The 16,157-nt window shown below is 39.7% G+C and overlaps 10 non-coding genes across 10 annotated transcripts; all 10 read left to right on the top strand.

Moving 5' to 3' along the window:
• Nucleotides 1–7,946: 7,946 nt before the first annotated feature.
• Nucleotides 7,947–8,018, top strand: trnak-cuu. The gene has a single exon. It is a non-coding gene; the product is annotated as a tRNA-Lys (tRNA).
• Nucleotides 8,019–8,260: 242 nt separating this feature from the next.
• On the top strand, nucleotides 8,261–8,334 carry trnat-agu. Its single transcript has one exon. It is a non-coding gene; the product is annotated as a tRNA-Thr (tRNA).
• Nucleotides 8,335–9,267: 933 nt separating this feature from the next.
• trnat-agu lies at nucleotides 9,268–9,341 on the top strand. The gene has a single exon. It is a non-coding gene; the product is annotated as a tRNA-Thr (tRNA).
• Nucleotides 9,342–11,978: 2,637 nt separating this feature from the next.
• Nucleotides 11,979–12,051, top strand: trnak-cuu. The gene has a single exon. It is a non-coding gene; the product is annotated as a tRNA-Lys (tRNA).
• Nucleotides 12,052–12,293: 242 nt separating this feature from the next.
• Nucleotides 12,294–12,367, top strand: trnat-agu. The gene has a single exon. It is a non-coding gene; the product is annotated as a tRNA-Thr (tRNA).
• Nucleotides 12,368–12,984: 617 nt separating this feature from the next.
• On the top strand, nucleotides 12,985–13,064 carry trnak-cuu. Its single transcript has one exon. It is a non-coding gene; the product is annotated as a tRNA-Lys (tRNA).
• Nucleotides 13,065–13,302: 238 nt separating this feature from the next.
• trnat-agu lies at nucleotides 13,303–13,376 on the top strand. Its single transcript has one exon. It is a non-coding gene; the product is annotated as a tRNA-Thr (tRNA).
• A 935-nt stretch (nucleotides 13,377–14,311) lies between these two features.
• trnat-agu lies at nucleotides 14,312–14,385 on the top strand. The gene has a single exon. It is a non-coding gene; the product is annotated as a tRNA-Thr (tRNA).
• Nucleotides 14,386–15,325: 940 nt separating this feature from the next.
• trnat-agu lies at nucleotides 15,326–15,399 on the top strand. The gene has a single exon. It is a non-coding gene; the product is annotated as a tRNA-Thr (tRNA).
• Nucleotides 15,400–16,017: 618 nt separating this feature from the next.
• Nucleotides 16,018–16,090, top strand: trnak-cuu. Its single transcript has one exon. It is a non-coding gene; the product is annotated as a tRNA-Lys (tRNA).
• The last annotated feature ends 67 nt before the right edge of the window (nucleotides 16,091–16,157 follow it).

A 16,157-nucleotide genomic window follows, 5' to 3' on the forward strand; every position in this document is an offset into this window, starting at 1 on the left:
AATCTGCAGAGGGTAAATTACCCTGTTTTCCAAGGAAAGGAGGGCCCATGTTTTAACTCACTTTCTGTTCATCACGGAGAATCCGCCGAACAAAACTAAGTGGACTACAAATCCAAAAGTAAGAGGCTTAATAGAGTTCTGGGCAGATTAGAACAGGATGTGTTTTATTAATGAGTACACGTTATTGCTACTATCTGTGTGCCGCTGTGTCCTAAGTATTGTTGTGAAGAATATCCCTGATCAAGATATTGTTGAAAGTTGTGTTGAACTGTAACTGATACTTCCCGCCGTTGAGAAGTTTGATTACTAGACAAGTGGAGCCATAATCCTGCCTTCCGTCACTCAACTACGGCGCTGTGATATAAAAGATGTTCTATCGGAGACCCGTGGAACGGCTGAGGGCGTGATTATCGTCACCGCGGAGTCTGTTGTCTGCCAGCAGAAAGGAGCAGAAAATAACACTCTCTCCTCCTCAGATTCTGCTGTAGCATTGAGTTAAGTTAGAATCTCGAGTAAACGAAGAGTGATTATTTTCAACCCCAAAGAGATCAAGATTTTCAAGTTTTCTTTCCTTGCTCAAGTGTGTTTTTCTTTTTCACAAATGTGCTCTCTTTCCCTCCTCTGCACACAAACCTAGCGAACCCACACGAAAACACACACACACACACATACACAAGCTAAAGGCTAACCCACAGCCACGTCGTGTGCAACAAATAACATACACGCTACGGTGAACAGTTGGTCTCAGCCAGTAACCATAGTCACGCGATATAATGGCTCGGCTTCACTACTGCACTCTGTAGTGTGTTCTTTTGCCTGCACATGTGTTTCACCCTAAGCTAACAGCTAGCCCCTAGCCACACGTTGCGCAGACCAGTTAACTAACATGGAAGGAAATATCCAGAATAGCTTATCGTTCCTCTTGGGGACTTTAACACTGAAAACCTCAGCATAATCTTAGATATGTTAGAATGTATCAATTAGCCAGTAAATTATACAGCTTATACAAGGTGTAAGACAATGGAAGGTTTAATTTTACAGAAACAAGCATGGAGATGCTGTGGCTTAGTTGGTGAAAGTGCCTGTATAGTACACAAGAGATCCTGGGTTCAAATCCCAGCAGCACCTTGTTGTTGCAGAGATTACCACTCTTTGCATTCCATCTGAACATTTACCCTGTCCCCATGCTACACAGGATGTTACAAGTATGCTACCCTGGTAGCAATAAGTTGACACAAAGGACTGTAGAGGCTGTTCGTTAACATGTTACAATCTTGAACCACATCGTATAATTCTAGAACTTCAACCTGACAATGTAATACTACATTTTAAAATTCTAGAACTGTACAGTCTAGAATATCTAGCACATCTTAACTTAACATTCTAGAATTATAACTTAACATTCTAGAATTGTAACATTACACTCTCGAAACGCATATTAAAATTCTAGAATGTTAACCTGACATTCTAATTCTACAACTTAAAATTCTATAACTGGTATTAACATTCTAAAAGTGCCATCGCTCTGGAATTATTTAGCAAATTCTCAGAACAGTCCCCCTCTCCGTATTACTAAGATTCTGGAAGGGCTACAAAGACAGAAGAACTCTGTAACCGCATCTTAAAATTCTAGAACGTTAAAGTGATGGTTCGGAGTAATTCACCCTAGGGTCCTTTGCACCATGACTTCGAGCCAAACACCCGAACATTGGTCGAACATTGGGAGAGTAAGCTAGAGTAACGTTATCAGCTGAATAGCTTAGCGCAGGGGCTAACGGACCCACGTTTGTATCTCGTAAATTACCCCATTAATAATGCCCGAAATGATACCAAACGTCTACAAGTAGTACAAATAGGTAATGCTCTCATAAAACGATGGATTGGAAAGTTTGTAAGTACACCAGAAGTTTTATGTAACACATACTTGCCTGCTGGCTTCTGCTCTCTGCTGTTGTTGTTGCTGCTGTAGCGAAGGCGAGTCTTAGGGGCCGTCTACAAATTACCACACCGAAAAGAGATGCAACAAAAATATTTATTAATTTAACTTTTTTTTTTAAGTAAGTGCTGTAGTATAACTAGCAGGGAGACAAGTTGTAATTGAGGTAAGTTTGGAGACATTACCTTATTTAATCATTGAATTAATAAATATTTTTGTTGTAACTCTTTTCGGTGTAGTAATTTGTAGGCCCGCCAAGCACTCGTCTAACTGCAGGTAGCAGCAGCAGCAACAGAGAGCAGAAGAGAGCAGGCAAGTGTTCATAAACTTCTGGTGTACTTACAAACTTTCCAATCCATCGTTTTATGAGAGCATAACCTATTTGTACTACTTGTAGACGTTTGGTATCATTTCGGGCATTATTAGTGGGGTAACTTACGAGATACAAACGTGGGTCCGTTAGCCCCTGCGCTAAGCTATTCAGCTGATAACGCTACTCTAGCTAACTCTCCCAATGTTCGACCCAGGTGAACAAAGCTTCTGGGGGGGTGTTTGGCTCGAGGTCATGGTGTAAAGGACCCTAGGGTGAATTACTCCAAACCATCACTTTAACCTGACATTCTAATTCTACGACTTAAAATTCTAGAAATGGTATTAATATTCTAGAAGTGCCGTCGTGAAATACCGACGAAAGAAAAAAACGAAATCTGTGACAGTTATTGGTATTTTTAGCCCAATAACCGCTATTTTAATCAACATTATTCACGAGATATTATCATGGTTTATATGTATTCTTAGTTATTATTTCGGTCTGTTTCGGCCAGGGAAGCTGGGTTGCTTTTTTGTTTATTTATATTTTTTAAACCATAACGCTACATCTATCAACATTTATTTAGCTGTTATCATAGTATGCATTTCTTTATTTTAATAATATTACTTCGGTCGTATTACCGGTGAAATATTAGGCCTACAGTATATGCTGTAATACAGAACATTACGATATGACCCGAGCTGGACGCATTCAAAGCCGATGTCCCCCAGTGCAATGCGGCCATTCATTTCAAAGAATCGGGCAGCGATCAGCTGGTCTTTAACGTCAGGATCACTTCAATATACATATATACAGTCAGTGGTTGTGTCACCAGCAACAACACATTGCTCAGTTTTGTTCCAGTAAGTTATGCACCATAATAACGTTTAAACGAATCCGCGGAAAACTCCGGAAGTGACGTACTACGTCCCGCTCAGCGGATTAGATGATAAAAATATATAATATTCGTAATATTGATGTTTTTTTCTAACGTTGCATTTGAGGAGTTAAACAATGAAGACAGTTTCATGTATTTGTCTCATGTAAAGTGTGCTCGGCCGGCCGGCGGGCGGCCTCAATCTGAAATGGAATCAAGCCATCTTACGGCAGACAGACAGAAACACAGGAGCCAAACGAGTCCCCCCACCCACCCCGGAAGAACTACAAGTGCTCAAGCTTTGTAACAGCTTCTGTGGTGTTTCTTATGGGAGTTGTAGTTTTAAAGTATATTGTTATATTTCTCATAATTAGAAGTTGGCAGTGTATAATTTCGGATACACCCAGGGTTTTTTGGGGATGGAGAACACACTGGTGTCATCAGATTTTAAAAATCGAATCGTTAAATAGGTGAAAATAGCTTATTACCATATTTGATAGTGCTTAGGCCTACAGTGGGTAAACTTTGGTGACCATATCTACATGATAGCTGAGGTCCAGAACTTTTAGAACAGCTGGTCTTATGTGTGTAGCACCAGAGCCTGCCTCCGGGGAGCCTGTTTCCTCCTCCCCCCCCCCCCCCCCCCCCCCCGTACTATGGAGAGCTTTTTTTTTTTTTTTTTTTTTTTTTTTCCCTTTTTCAACCCGGAATTTTCCCGAGAGTGGAAGTTCTCCCCTTATTAGACATTCTCTGGTAGCACCTTCTGTTGCTAAATGACAAGCCTTCAAACATGGACTGGGTTCAAGGTTCAGAGGTCAATATTTCAAAGCAGGAGTAATGTATCCTCTGCAGACTGACATATGTTACTCTCCAGGTTGAGACCTTTCCAACGATGTGACAACGTTTTAATTTTTACACATCATGGAGACCACTTTGCAGGCAATACTTTATTTTCCCCAATAAAGTTTAAACAAATCTGCAGAAGTGACATAGTAATTCCACACCTCATCTGTGAAAGAATGTTTCACGTTGTACGTGAGAATTTACACAATAAAATACTAAAAATGAAAAAATGGTGTTTGATGTTTAGCACTTTGATTTGCCTTATATATACTATATAAAAAACCTACAGTTGAGTGTTTAGAAATACAGCCTAATGGCTTGTTTGACTAATTTGCATTTGTTTTGACTTGTACTGTTGTGAAAAACAATAAACCATGTACAAAGAAAAGCATTTTTAATTTTATTTTCTATGCATAGTTATTTAAAAACGCAATTTTCAAATTTTGCACTTGATGAATATTAATAGCAAAGACTATAGGTGAAAGACATGAGTATATTTATGTGTGGAACTTAGTTTGATTTAAAATCACACTGCATTATTAGTTGTTTTAAATAAATGACTTTTTTTGAATTATCAATTTATGGTAGGCCTAACATATTAATTATTATATTCAATAGATGATCCTCATATCAATCACCGTGGTTACAGCTTGTAGCCATAGCCTTTACTGAGACTACCTTTTCAAAATTAAGAAGGGACTAGTTTTAGGAAGCATTTTCAGGAAATTAAAAGGATAAGCAGATTGTTGCCGAGGTTTTTATTCACAGAGTAAGATGTATATAGCTTTTTTTGGCTATGTGTACATATACAACATGTGTTTTGGCATTTTTGGCACACTTCTACCTTAGCTGAGAAAAGGGTCATGACATGGGTCAGAGCAGTGTTCTCAACCTTTTTTCCTTGGCGCCCCCCCTACTCATGTCTAAGAAAAGAAGCTGATCCCCGAAAACAAAGTTGAGGTAACTCTTGACATAAAGCCTTACTTTCTTTTTTGATACAGAGGAGTTATCAGCACTATTACATTTCTCCGCCATGTTTCATTCATAAAATAGTGATGCCGTGATGGGCAGGAAAAACGACCATACAACTAAATATATTTCATACAGACTTTTGTATACATTATATATTCTAGTGTATTATCATAATTTGTTTAATATGTGCAAATATTTTATATAAGGCTGGGAACCACTGGGTCAGAGGATATCAGAGGTCAGAAATGATGAACCAATCCATCGGCTCTGCTCCAGGCACCGTGGTGTTCATATGGACAACACCTTTTGCTGGAAGGCCCGTCTTGAAAGTGTGTGTTATCATTTAGAGCAGACACCCACGGTGAATCAGATGGTTTATGTTATACAAGGCTGTATTACAGAGCATATTGACTGTCATGAAGGTTGTGGAGAGGAATAGAAACCCGTCTCTCCAGGCAAGCACATTGTCTGCTCTATCTTTATTCTCCATGCCAAGTATGAGCTCTTATCCTCTGGCAGAAAATATGGGTAAACTTAACATTTCTAAACTATAGGCCTAATTTGGACCTACCTCAATTAAAACTTTAAATAATGTTGCTTGAGGCTGCAGGTGTTGTGCAATAGCTTCATGATATGATGCATATAGGGTTGTGTGTAGCTCTTTTGCTGTTTGTGAAAGATGAGCAAGATTGGCTGTGTGATGTGCTTCAGTCTGACTACATATCACTTTGTTCATGTTGTTTTTTATTGTAATATGTCAGCTGTATGATAAAACAATATGTCAAGTGTTATTTGTGAAGCATTTGAACTCAAGGCAAATATCCCTCTGAACAATAAAGTATTACCTGCAAAGTGGTCTCCATGATGTGTAAAAATTAAAACGTTGTCGTAGGACTATAGCAAACACATCGTTGGAAAGGTCTCAACCTGGAGAGTAACATATGTCAGTCTGAAGAGGATACATTACTCCTGCTTTGAAATATTGACCTCTGAACCTTGAACCCAGCACATGTTTGAAGGCTTGTCATTTAGCAACAGAAGGTGCTACACACATAAAACCAGCTGTTCTAAAAGTTCTGGACCTCAGCTATCATGTAGATATGGTCACCAAAGTTTACCCACTGTAGGCCTAAGCACTATCAAATATGGTAATAAGTTATTTTCACCTATTTAACGATTCGACTTTTTAAAATCTGATGACACCAGTGTGTTCTCCATCCCAAAAAAAACCCTGGGTGTATCCGAAATTATACACTGCCAACTTCTAATTATGAGAAATATAACAATATACTTTAAAACTACAACTCCCATAAGAAACGCCACAGAAGCTGTTACAAAGCTTGAGCACTTGTAGTTCTTCCGGGGTGGGTGGGGGGACTCGTTCGGCTCCTGTGTTTCTGTCTGTCTGCCGTAAGATGGCTTGATTCCATTTCAGATTGAGGCCGCCCGCCGGCCGGCCGAGCACTCAATATATGAGACAAATACATGAAACTGTATTTTATTATTATTGCTGTCTTTATTGTGTAACTCCTCAAATGCAGCGTTAGAAAAAAACATCAATATTACGAATATTATATATTTTAATCATCTAATCCGCTGAGCGGGACGTAGTACGTCACTTCCGGAGTTTTCCACGGATTCGTTTAAACGTTATTATGGTGCATAACTTACTGGAACAAAACTGAGCAATGTGTTGTTGCTGGTGACACAATCACTGACTGTATATATGTATATTGAAGTGATCCTGACGTTAAAGACCCGCTGATCGCTGCCCGATTCTTTGAAATTAATGGCCGCATTGCATTGGGGGACATCGGCTTTGAATGCGTCCAGCTCGGGTCATATCGTAATGTTCTGTATTACAGCATATACTGTAATATTTCACCGGTAATACGACCGAAGTAATATTATTAAAATAAAGAAATGCATACTATGATAACAGCTAAATAAATGTTGATAGATGTAGCGTTATAGTTTAAAAAATATAAATAAACAAAAAAGCAACCCAGCTTCCCTGGCCGAAATAGACCGAAATAATAACACTAAAAGAAATACATATAAACCATGATAATATCTTGTGAATAATGTTGATTAAAACAGCGGTTATTGGGCTAAAAATAATAATAACTGTCGCAGATTTCGTTTTTTCTTTCGTCGGTATTTGACGGTGAGGGAATAACATGAATGTCTATCTGACGGTCCCCCTCGTCGAAAAATAACGTCAAGGGTACACCTCTTTCGTTGAAACTTGACGCCAGGGTTCTTGACCATGCGTCATACATTTGACGAGTAGGGAGTAAGACTGTGGTGCTCCGTATTACTAAGATTCTGGAAGGGCTACAAAGACAGAAGAACTGTAACCGCATCTTAAAATTCTAGAACGTTAACCTGACATTCTAATTCTACGACTTAAAATTCTAGAAATGGTATTAACATTCTAGAAGTGCCATCGCTCTGGAATTACTTTGCAAATTCTCAGAACAGTCCCCCTCTTCCGGGCCGTATTACTAAGATTCTGGAAGGGCTACAAAGACAGAAGAAATCTGTAACCGCATCTTAAAATTCTAGAACGTTAACCTGACATTCTAATTCTACGACTTAAAATTCTAGAACTGGTATTAACATTCTAGAAGTGCCATCGCTCTGGAATTATTTAGCAAATTCTCAGAACAGTCCCCCTCTCCGTATTACTAAGATTCTCGAAGGGCTACAAAGACAGAAGAACTCTGTAACCGCATCTTAAATTCTAGAACGTTAACCTGACATTCTAATTCTACGACTTAAAATTCTAGAAATGGTATTAACATTCTAGAAGTGCCATCGCTCTGGAATTATTTTGCAAATTCTCAGAACAGTCCCCCTCTTCCCGGCCGGATTACTAAAATTCTGGAAGGGCTACACAGACAGAGGAACTCTTTAGAAAGGACTACTTGTCGGCTAACGGGCTACAGCTACGATGAGACGATGGGTCCAAAGTTAGCGAAGCAATTAAACGCTGTGTGAAAATTGCCCGGCTAGCTCAGTCGGTAGAGCTTAATCTCTTAATCTCAGGGTCGTGGGTTCGAGCCCCACGTTGGGCGAAGGTGTTTTTAAAAGAGGGAATCTCTGATTTCAGGACTGGGTTAGCGAGGTAATACAACACCTGACTGACCAGTTAACTAACATGGAAGGAAATATCCAGAATAGCTTATCATTCCTCTTGGGGATTTTAACACTGCAAACCTCAGCATAAGCTTAGAATGTATCAATTAGCCAGTACATTATACAGTTTATACAAGGTGTAAGACAATGGAAGGTTTAATTTTACAGAAACAAGCATGGAGGTGCTGTGGCTTAGTTGGTGAAAGTGCCTGTTTAGTAAACAGGAGATCCTGGGTTCAAATCCCAGCAGCACCTTGTGGTTGCAGTGATTACCACTCTTTGCATTCCATCTGAACATTTACCTTATCCCCATGCTACACAGGATGTTACAAGTATGCTACCCTGGTAGCAAATGGAATAAGTTGACACAAAGGACTGTAGAGGCTGTTCGTTAACATGTTACAATCTTGAACCACATCGTAAAATTCTAGAACTTCAACCTGACGTGCTAATTCTACAACTTCAAATTCTAGAACTGGTATTAACATTCTAGAAGTGCCATCGCTCTGGAATTATTTAGCAAGTTCTCAGAACAGTCCCCCTCTCCGTATTACTAAGATTCTGGAAGGGCTACAAAGACAGAAGAACTCTGTAACCGCATCTTAAAATTCTAGAACGTTAACCTGACATTCTAATTCTACGACTTAAAATTCTAGAACTGGTATTAACATTCTAGAAGTGCCATCGCTCTGGAATTATTTAGCAAATTCTCAGAACAGTCCCCCTCTTCCCGGCCGGATTACTAAAATTCTGGAAGGGCTACACAGACAGAGGAACTCTTTAGAAAGGACTACTTGTCGGCTAACGGGCTACAGCTACGATGAGACGATGGGTCCAAAGTTAGCGAAGCAACTAAACTGTGGGTGAAAATTGCCCGGCTAGCTCAGTCGGTAGAGCATCAGACTCTTAATCTCGGTGGGTCGTGGGTCTCGGCCCCACGTTGCGCAAGGTGTTTTTAAAAGAGGGAATCTCTGATTTCAGGACTGGGTTAGTGAGGTAATACAACACCTGACTGACCAGTTAACTAACATGGAAGCAAATATCCAGAATAGCTTATCGTTCCTCTTGGGGACTTTAACACTGCAAACCTCAGCATAATCTTAGAATGTATCAATCAGCCAGTACATTATACAGCTTATACAAGGTGTAAGACAATGGAAGGTTTAATTTTACAGAAAGAAGCGTGGATGTGCTGTGGCTTAGTTGGTGAAAGTGCCTGTTTAGTAAACAGGAGATCCTGGGTTCAAATCCCAGTAGCACCTTGTGGTTGCAGTGATTACCACTCTTTGCATTCCATCTGAACATTTACCTTATCCCCATGCTACACAGGATGTTACAAGTATTCTACCCTGGTAGCAAAAGGAATAAGTTGACACAAAGGACTGTAGAGGCTGTTCGTTAACATGTTACAATCTTGAACCACATCGTAAAATTCTAGAACTTCAACCTGACGTGCTAATTCTACAACTTCAAATTCTAGAACTGGTATTAACATTCTAGAAGTGCCATCGCTCTGGAATTATTTAGCAAGTTCTCAGAACAGTCCCCCTCTCCGTATTACTAAGATTCTGGAAGGGCTACAAAGACAGAAGAACTCTGTAACCGCATCTTAAAATTCTAGAACGTTAACCTGACATTCTAATTCTACGACTTAAAATTCTAGAACTGGTATTAACATTCTAGAAGTGCCATCGCTCTGGAATTATTTAGCAAATTCTCAGACAAGTCTACGGTGGCCGGGAAGTGCAATGCAACATTACAAAGAATGAAACACTTTTACATTTTGGAAAACAAATTTACATTTTGGAAAACAAAATAACATTTTGGAAAACAAATTTACATTTTGGAAAACAAAATAACATTTTGGAAAACAAATTTACATTTTGGAAAACAAAATAACATTTTAGAAAACAAATTTACATTTTGGAAAACAAAATAACATTTTAGAAAACAAATTTACATTTTAGAAAACAAATTTACATTTTGGAAAACAAATTTACATTTTGGAAAACAAAATAACATTTTGGAAAACAAAATAACATTTTAGAAAACAAATTTACATTTTGGAAAACAAAATAACATTTTAGAAAACAAATTTACATTTTGGAAAACAAAATAACATTTTCGAAAACAAATTTACATTTTAGAAAACAAATTTACATTTTGGAAAACAAAATAACATTTTAGAAAACAAATTTACATTTTCGAAAACAAATTAACAAGATGCAAAACACTTTTACCAGTCCCGAAACAAATTTACAAATGACAGATTCTTCACGGAAAGGGAATGTACCACATACCGGAAGTGATGAGGTTTTGTATACATGTCGCCTTGACTACGGCAGTTATGGATCGAATCGTCAATAGAGCGCCATCTTGGAACAGGGAGGCACTGCCTTATATACTGTCTATGGGCGCCGCCTTAATGCATCAGCGCGTCAATGTAGGCAAAGGTCTAACGGAAATAAAATCACTATAAATCGTCCAAATCTCATGCGATGTTCTTTTTTTTTAAACAAAAAGACAAAGAGACTAATTAATGTGTTAATACAAAGAATATTTATTATAATCAGTTCACAGATATGAGTACAAACGGAAACTTCACCCTTCTGAACTAAGAGGTTCTGCTTCAAAGTGAAGTTTAAACAGACTGAAATGTCCAGGCTCACTCCCCCACTAATGATTCATTTATTTCTGCATGTATTTATTTATTTAACGAGACTTTTAAGTCGTGGTTTCCGTCCACAGTCCGAGTCCCGCCAGACTCCCTTTAGGAAACCTGTGATTTAAACTTCAGCAGGCTGTGACAGTCCGGCCCGTTTAGTCCTGGATCTGATTCTCCCGGGCTTCCCTTCCCTCCAGCGGGCCCAGCAATACGGCCTGGGTCTCCAGCTGCGTGGTGTCGGTTTTGGCTCCCAGGAATGGGCAGTGAGCTCCAGGTCCTGCAGCTGCAGACGGACTCAGCTGCCCCCCTGCTGTAGCTTCGATCCGGCCGCGGCTGTCGATACGTTCCCTGTTTTTCCAATGTTTCCGGCAGGTCCGCGCGTCATATAAAAACTCCAAACAACGACCACACGTAAAGTCACCATAAACTTCATTCACGCCATATACTCACTCACAACAACACAAATTGACTGGCGCCCACCAACAACACCTCATCACTTCCGGTATGTGGTACATTCCCTTTCCGTGAAGAATCTGTCATTTGTAAATTTGTTTGCGGGAACAGGTAAAAGTTGTTTTGCATCTTGTTAATTTGTTTTCTAAAATGTAAATTTGTTTTCGAAAATGTAAATTTGTTTTCGAAAATGTAAATTTGTTTTCTAAAATGTTATTTTGTTTTCCAAAATGTAAATTTGTTTTCTAAAACGTAAATTTGTTTTCGAAAATGTTATTTTGTTTTCCAAAATGTTATTTTGTTTTCCAAAATGTAAATTTGTTTTCTAAAACGTAAATTTGTTTTCGAAAATGTTATTTTGTTTTCCAAAATGTAAATTTGTTTTCTAAAACGTAAATTTGTTTTCGAAAATGTTATTTTGTTTTCCAAAATGTAAATTTGTTTTCTAAAATGTTATTTTGTTTTCCAAAATGTAAATTTGTTTTCTAAAATGTTATTTTGTTTTCCAAAATGTAAATTTGTTTTCCAAAATGTAAATTTGTTTTCCAAAATGTAAATTTGTCTCGAGCTTTGTAAAAGTGTTTCATTCTTTGTAATGTTGCATTGCACTTCCCGGCCACCGTACAAGTCCCCCTCTTCCCGGCCGGATTACTAAAATTCTGGAAGGGCTACACAGACAGAGGAACTCTTTAGAAAGGACTACTTGTCGGCTAACGGGCTACAGCTACGATGAGACGATGGGTCCAAAGTTAGCGAAGCAACTAAACTGTGGGTGAAAATTGCCCGGCTAGCTCAGTCGGTAGAGCATGAGACTCTTAATCTCAGGGTCGTGGGTTCGAGCCCCACGTTGGGCGAAGGTGTTTTTAAAAGAGGGAATCTCTGATTTCAGGACTGGGTTAGTGAGGTAATACAACACCTGACTGACCAGTTAACTAACATGGAAGCAAATATCCAGAATAGCTTATCGTTCCTCTTGGGGACTTTAACACTGCAAACCTCAGCATAATCTTAGAATGTATCAATCAGCCAGTACATTATACAGCTTATACAAGGTGTAAGACAATGGAAGGTTTAATTTTACAGAAAGAAGCGTGGAGGTGCTGTGGCTTAGTTGGTGAAAGTGCCTGTTTAGTAAACAGGAGATCCTGGGTTCAAATCCCAGCAGCACCTTGTGGTTGCAGTGATTACCACTCTTTGCATTCCATCTGAACATTTACCTTATCCCCATGCTACACAGGATGTTACAAGTATGCTACCCTGGTAGCAAATGGAATAAGTTGACACAAAGGACTGTAGAGGCTGTTCGTTAACATGTTACAATCTTGAACCACATCGTAAAATTCTAGAACTTCAACCTGACGTGCTAATTCTACAACTTCAAATTCTAGAACTGGTATTAACATTCTAGAAGTGCCATCGCTCTGGAATTATTTAGCAAGTTCTCAGAACAGTCCCCCTCTCCGTATTACTAAGATTCTGGAAGGGCTACAAAGACAGAAGAACTCTGTAACCGCATCTTAAAATTCTAGAACGTTAACCTGACATTCTAATTCTACGACTTAAAATTCTAGAAATGGTATTAACATTCTAGAAGTGCCATCGCTCTGGAATTATTTAGCAAATTCTCAGAACAGTCCCCCTCTTCCCGGCCGGATTACTAAAATTCTGGAAGGGCTACACAGACAGAGGAACTCTTTAGAAAGGACTACTTGTCGGCTAACGGGCTACAGCTACGATGAGACGATGGGTCCAAAGTTAGCGAAGCAACTAAACTGTGGGTGAAAATTGCCCGGCTAGCTCAGTCGGTAGAGCATGAGACTCTTAATCTCAGGGTCGTGGGTTCGAGCCCCCCACGTTGGCGAAGGTGTTTTTAAAAGAGGGAATCTCTGATTTCAGGACGGGGTTAGTGAGGTAATACAACACCTGACTGACCAGTTAACTAACATGGAAGCAAATATCCAAGAATAGCTTATCGTTCCTCTTGGGGACTTTAACACTGCAAACCTCAGCATAATCTTAGAATGTATCAATCAGCCAGTACATTATACAGCTTTATACAAGGTGTAAGACAATGGAAGGTTTAATTTTACAGAAAGAAGCGTGGAGGTGCTGTGGCTTAGTTGGTGAAAGTGCCTGTCTAGTAAACAGGAGATCCTGGGTTCAAATCCCAGCAGCACCTTGTGGTTGCAGTGATTACCACTCTTTGCATTCCATCTGAACATTTACCTTATCCCCATGCTACACAGGATGTTACAAGTATGCTACCCTGGTAGCAAATGGAATAAGTTGACACAAAGGACTGTAGAGGCTGTTCGTTAACATGTTACAATCTTGAACCACATCGTAAAATTCTAGAACTTCAACCTGACGTGCTAATTCTACAACTTCAAATTCTAGAACTGGTATTAACATTCTAGAAGTGCCATCGCTCTGGAATTATTTAGCAAGTTCTCAGAACAGTCCCCCTCTCCGTATTACTAAGATTCTGGAAGGGCTACAAAGACAGAAGAACTCTGTAACCGCATCTTAAAATTCTAGAACGTTAACCTGACATTCTAATTCTACGACTTAAAATTCTAGAAATGGTATTAACATTCTAGAAGTGCCATCGCTCTGGAATTATTTTGCAAATTCTCAGAACAGTCCCCCTCTTCCCGGCCGGATTACTAAAATTCTGGAAGGGCTACACAGACAGAGGAACTCTTTAGAAAGGACTACTTGTCGGCTAACGGGCTACAGCTACGATGAGACGATGGGTCCAAAAATTGTTAGCGAAGCAACTAAACTGTGGGTGAAAATTGCCCGGCTAGCTCAGTCGGTAGAGCATGAGACTCTTAATCTCAGGTGGTGGGTTCGGAGGCCTACGTTGGTGAAGGGTTTTTTAAAAGAGGGAATCTCTGATTTCAGGACTGGGTTAGTGAGGTAATACAACACCTGACTGACCAGTTAACTAACATGGAAGCAAATATCCAGAATAGCTTATCGTTCCTCTTGGGGACTTTAACACTGCAAACCTCAGCATAATCTTAGAATGTATCAATCAGCCAGTACATTATACAGCTTATACAAGGTGTAAGACAATGGAAGGTTTAATTTTACAGAAAGAAGCGTGGAGGTGCTGTGGCTTAGTTGGTGAAAGTGCCTGTTTAGTAAACAGGAGATCCTGGGTTCAAATCCCAGCAGCACCTTGTGGTTGCAGTGATTACCACTCTTTGCATTCCATCTGAACATTTACCTTATCCCCATGCTACACAGGATGTTACAAGTATGCTACCCTGGTAGCAAATGGAATAAGTTGACACAAAGGACTGTAGAGGCTGTTCGTTAACATGTTACAATCTTGAACCACATCGTAAAATTCTAGAACTTCAACCTGACGTGCTAATTCTACAACTTCAAATTCTAGAACTGGTATTAACATTCTAGAAGTGCCATCGCTCTGGAATTATTTAGCAAGTTCTCAGAACAGTCCCCTCTCCGTATTACTAAGATTCTGGAAGGGCTACAAAGACAGAAGAACTCTGTAACCGTTCATCTTAAAATTCTAGAACGTTAACCTGACATTCTAATTCTACGACTTAAAATTCTAGAAATGGTATTAACATTCTAGAAGTGCCATCGCTCTGGAATTATTTTGCAAATTCTCAGAACAGTCCCCCTCTTCCGGCCGGATTACTAAAAATTCTGGAAGGGCTACACAGACAGAGGAACTCTTTAGAAAGGACTACTTGTCGGGCCATACGGGGCTACAGCTACGATGAGACGATGGGTCCAAAGTTAGCGGAAGCAACTAAGCTCTGTGGGTGAAAATTGCCCGGCTAGCTCAGTCGGTAGAGCATGAGACTCTTAATCTCCAAGGTCGGGTTCGGAGCCCTACGTTGGGCGAAGGTGTTTTTAAAAAGAGGGAATCTCTGATTTCAGGACTGGGTTAGTGAGGTAATACAACACCTGACTGACCAGTTAACTAACATGGAAGCAAATATCCAGAATAGCTTATCGTTCCTCTTGGGGACTTTAACACTGCAAACCTCAGCATAATCTTAGAATGTATCAATCAGCCAGTACATTATACAGCTTATACAAGGTGTAAGACAATGGAAGGTTTAATTTTACAGAAAGAAGCGTGGAGGTGCTGTGGCTTAGTTGGTGAAAGTGCCTGTCTAGTAAACAGGAGATCCTGGGTTCAAATCCCAGCAGCACCTTGTGGTTGCAGTGATTACCACTCTTTGCATTCCATCTGAACATTTACCTTATCCCCATGCTACACAGGATGTTACAAGTATGCTACCCTGGTAGCAAATGGAATAAGTTGACACAAAAGGACTGTAGAGGCTGTTCGTTAACATGTTACAATCTTGAACCACATCGTAAAATTCTAGAACTTCAACCTGACGTGCTAATTCTACAACTTCAAATTCTAGAACTGGTATTAACATTCTAGAAGTGCCATCGCTCTGGAATTATTTAGCAAGTTCTCAGAACAGTCCCCCTCTCCGTATTACTAAGATTCTGGAAGGGCTACAAAGACAGAAGAACTCTGTAACCGCATCTTAAAATTCTAGAACGTTAACCTGACATTCTAATTCTACGACTTAAAATTCTAGAAATGGTATTAACATTCTAGAAGTGCCATCGCTCTGGAATTATTTTGCAAATTCTCAGAACAGTCCCCCTCTTCCCGGCCGGATTACTAAAATTCTGGAAGGGCTACACAGACAGAGGAACTCTTTAGAAAGGACTACTTGTCGGCTAACGGGCTACAGCTACGATGAGACGATGGGTCCAAAGTTAGCGAAGCAACTAAACTGTGGGTGAAAATTGCCCGGCTAGCTCAGTCGGTAGAGCATGAGACTCTTAATCTCAGGGCGTCGGGTTCGAGGCCTACGTTGGGCGAAGGTGTTTTTAAAAGAGGGAATCTCTGATTTCAGGACTGGGTTAGTGAGGTAATACAACACCTGAC

The sequence above is a fragment of the Perca fluviatilis genome, chromosome 24, assembly GCF_010015445.1.
Source record: "Perca fluviatilis chromosome 24, GENO_Pfluv_1.0, whole genome shotgun sequence".
NCBI lineage: Eukaryota > Metazoa > Chordata > Actinopteri > Perciformes > Percidae > Perca > Perca fluviatilis.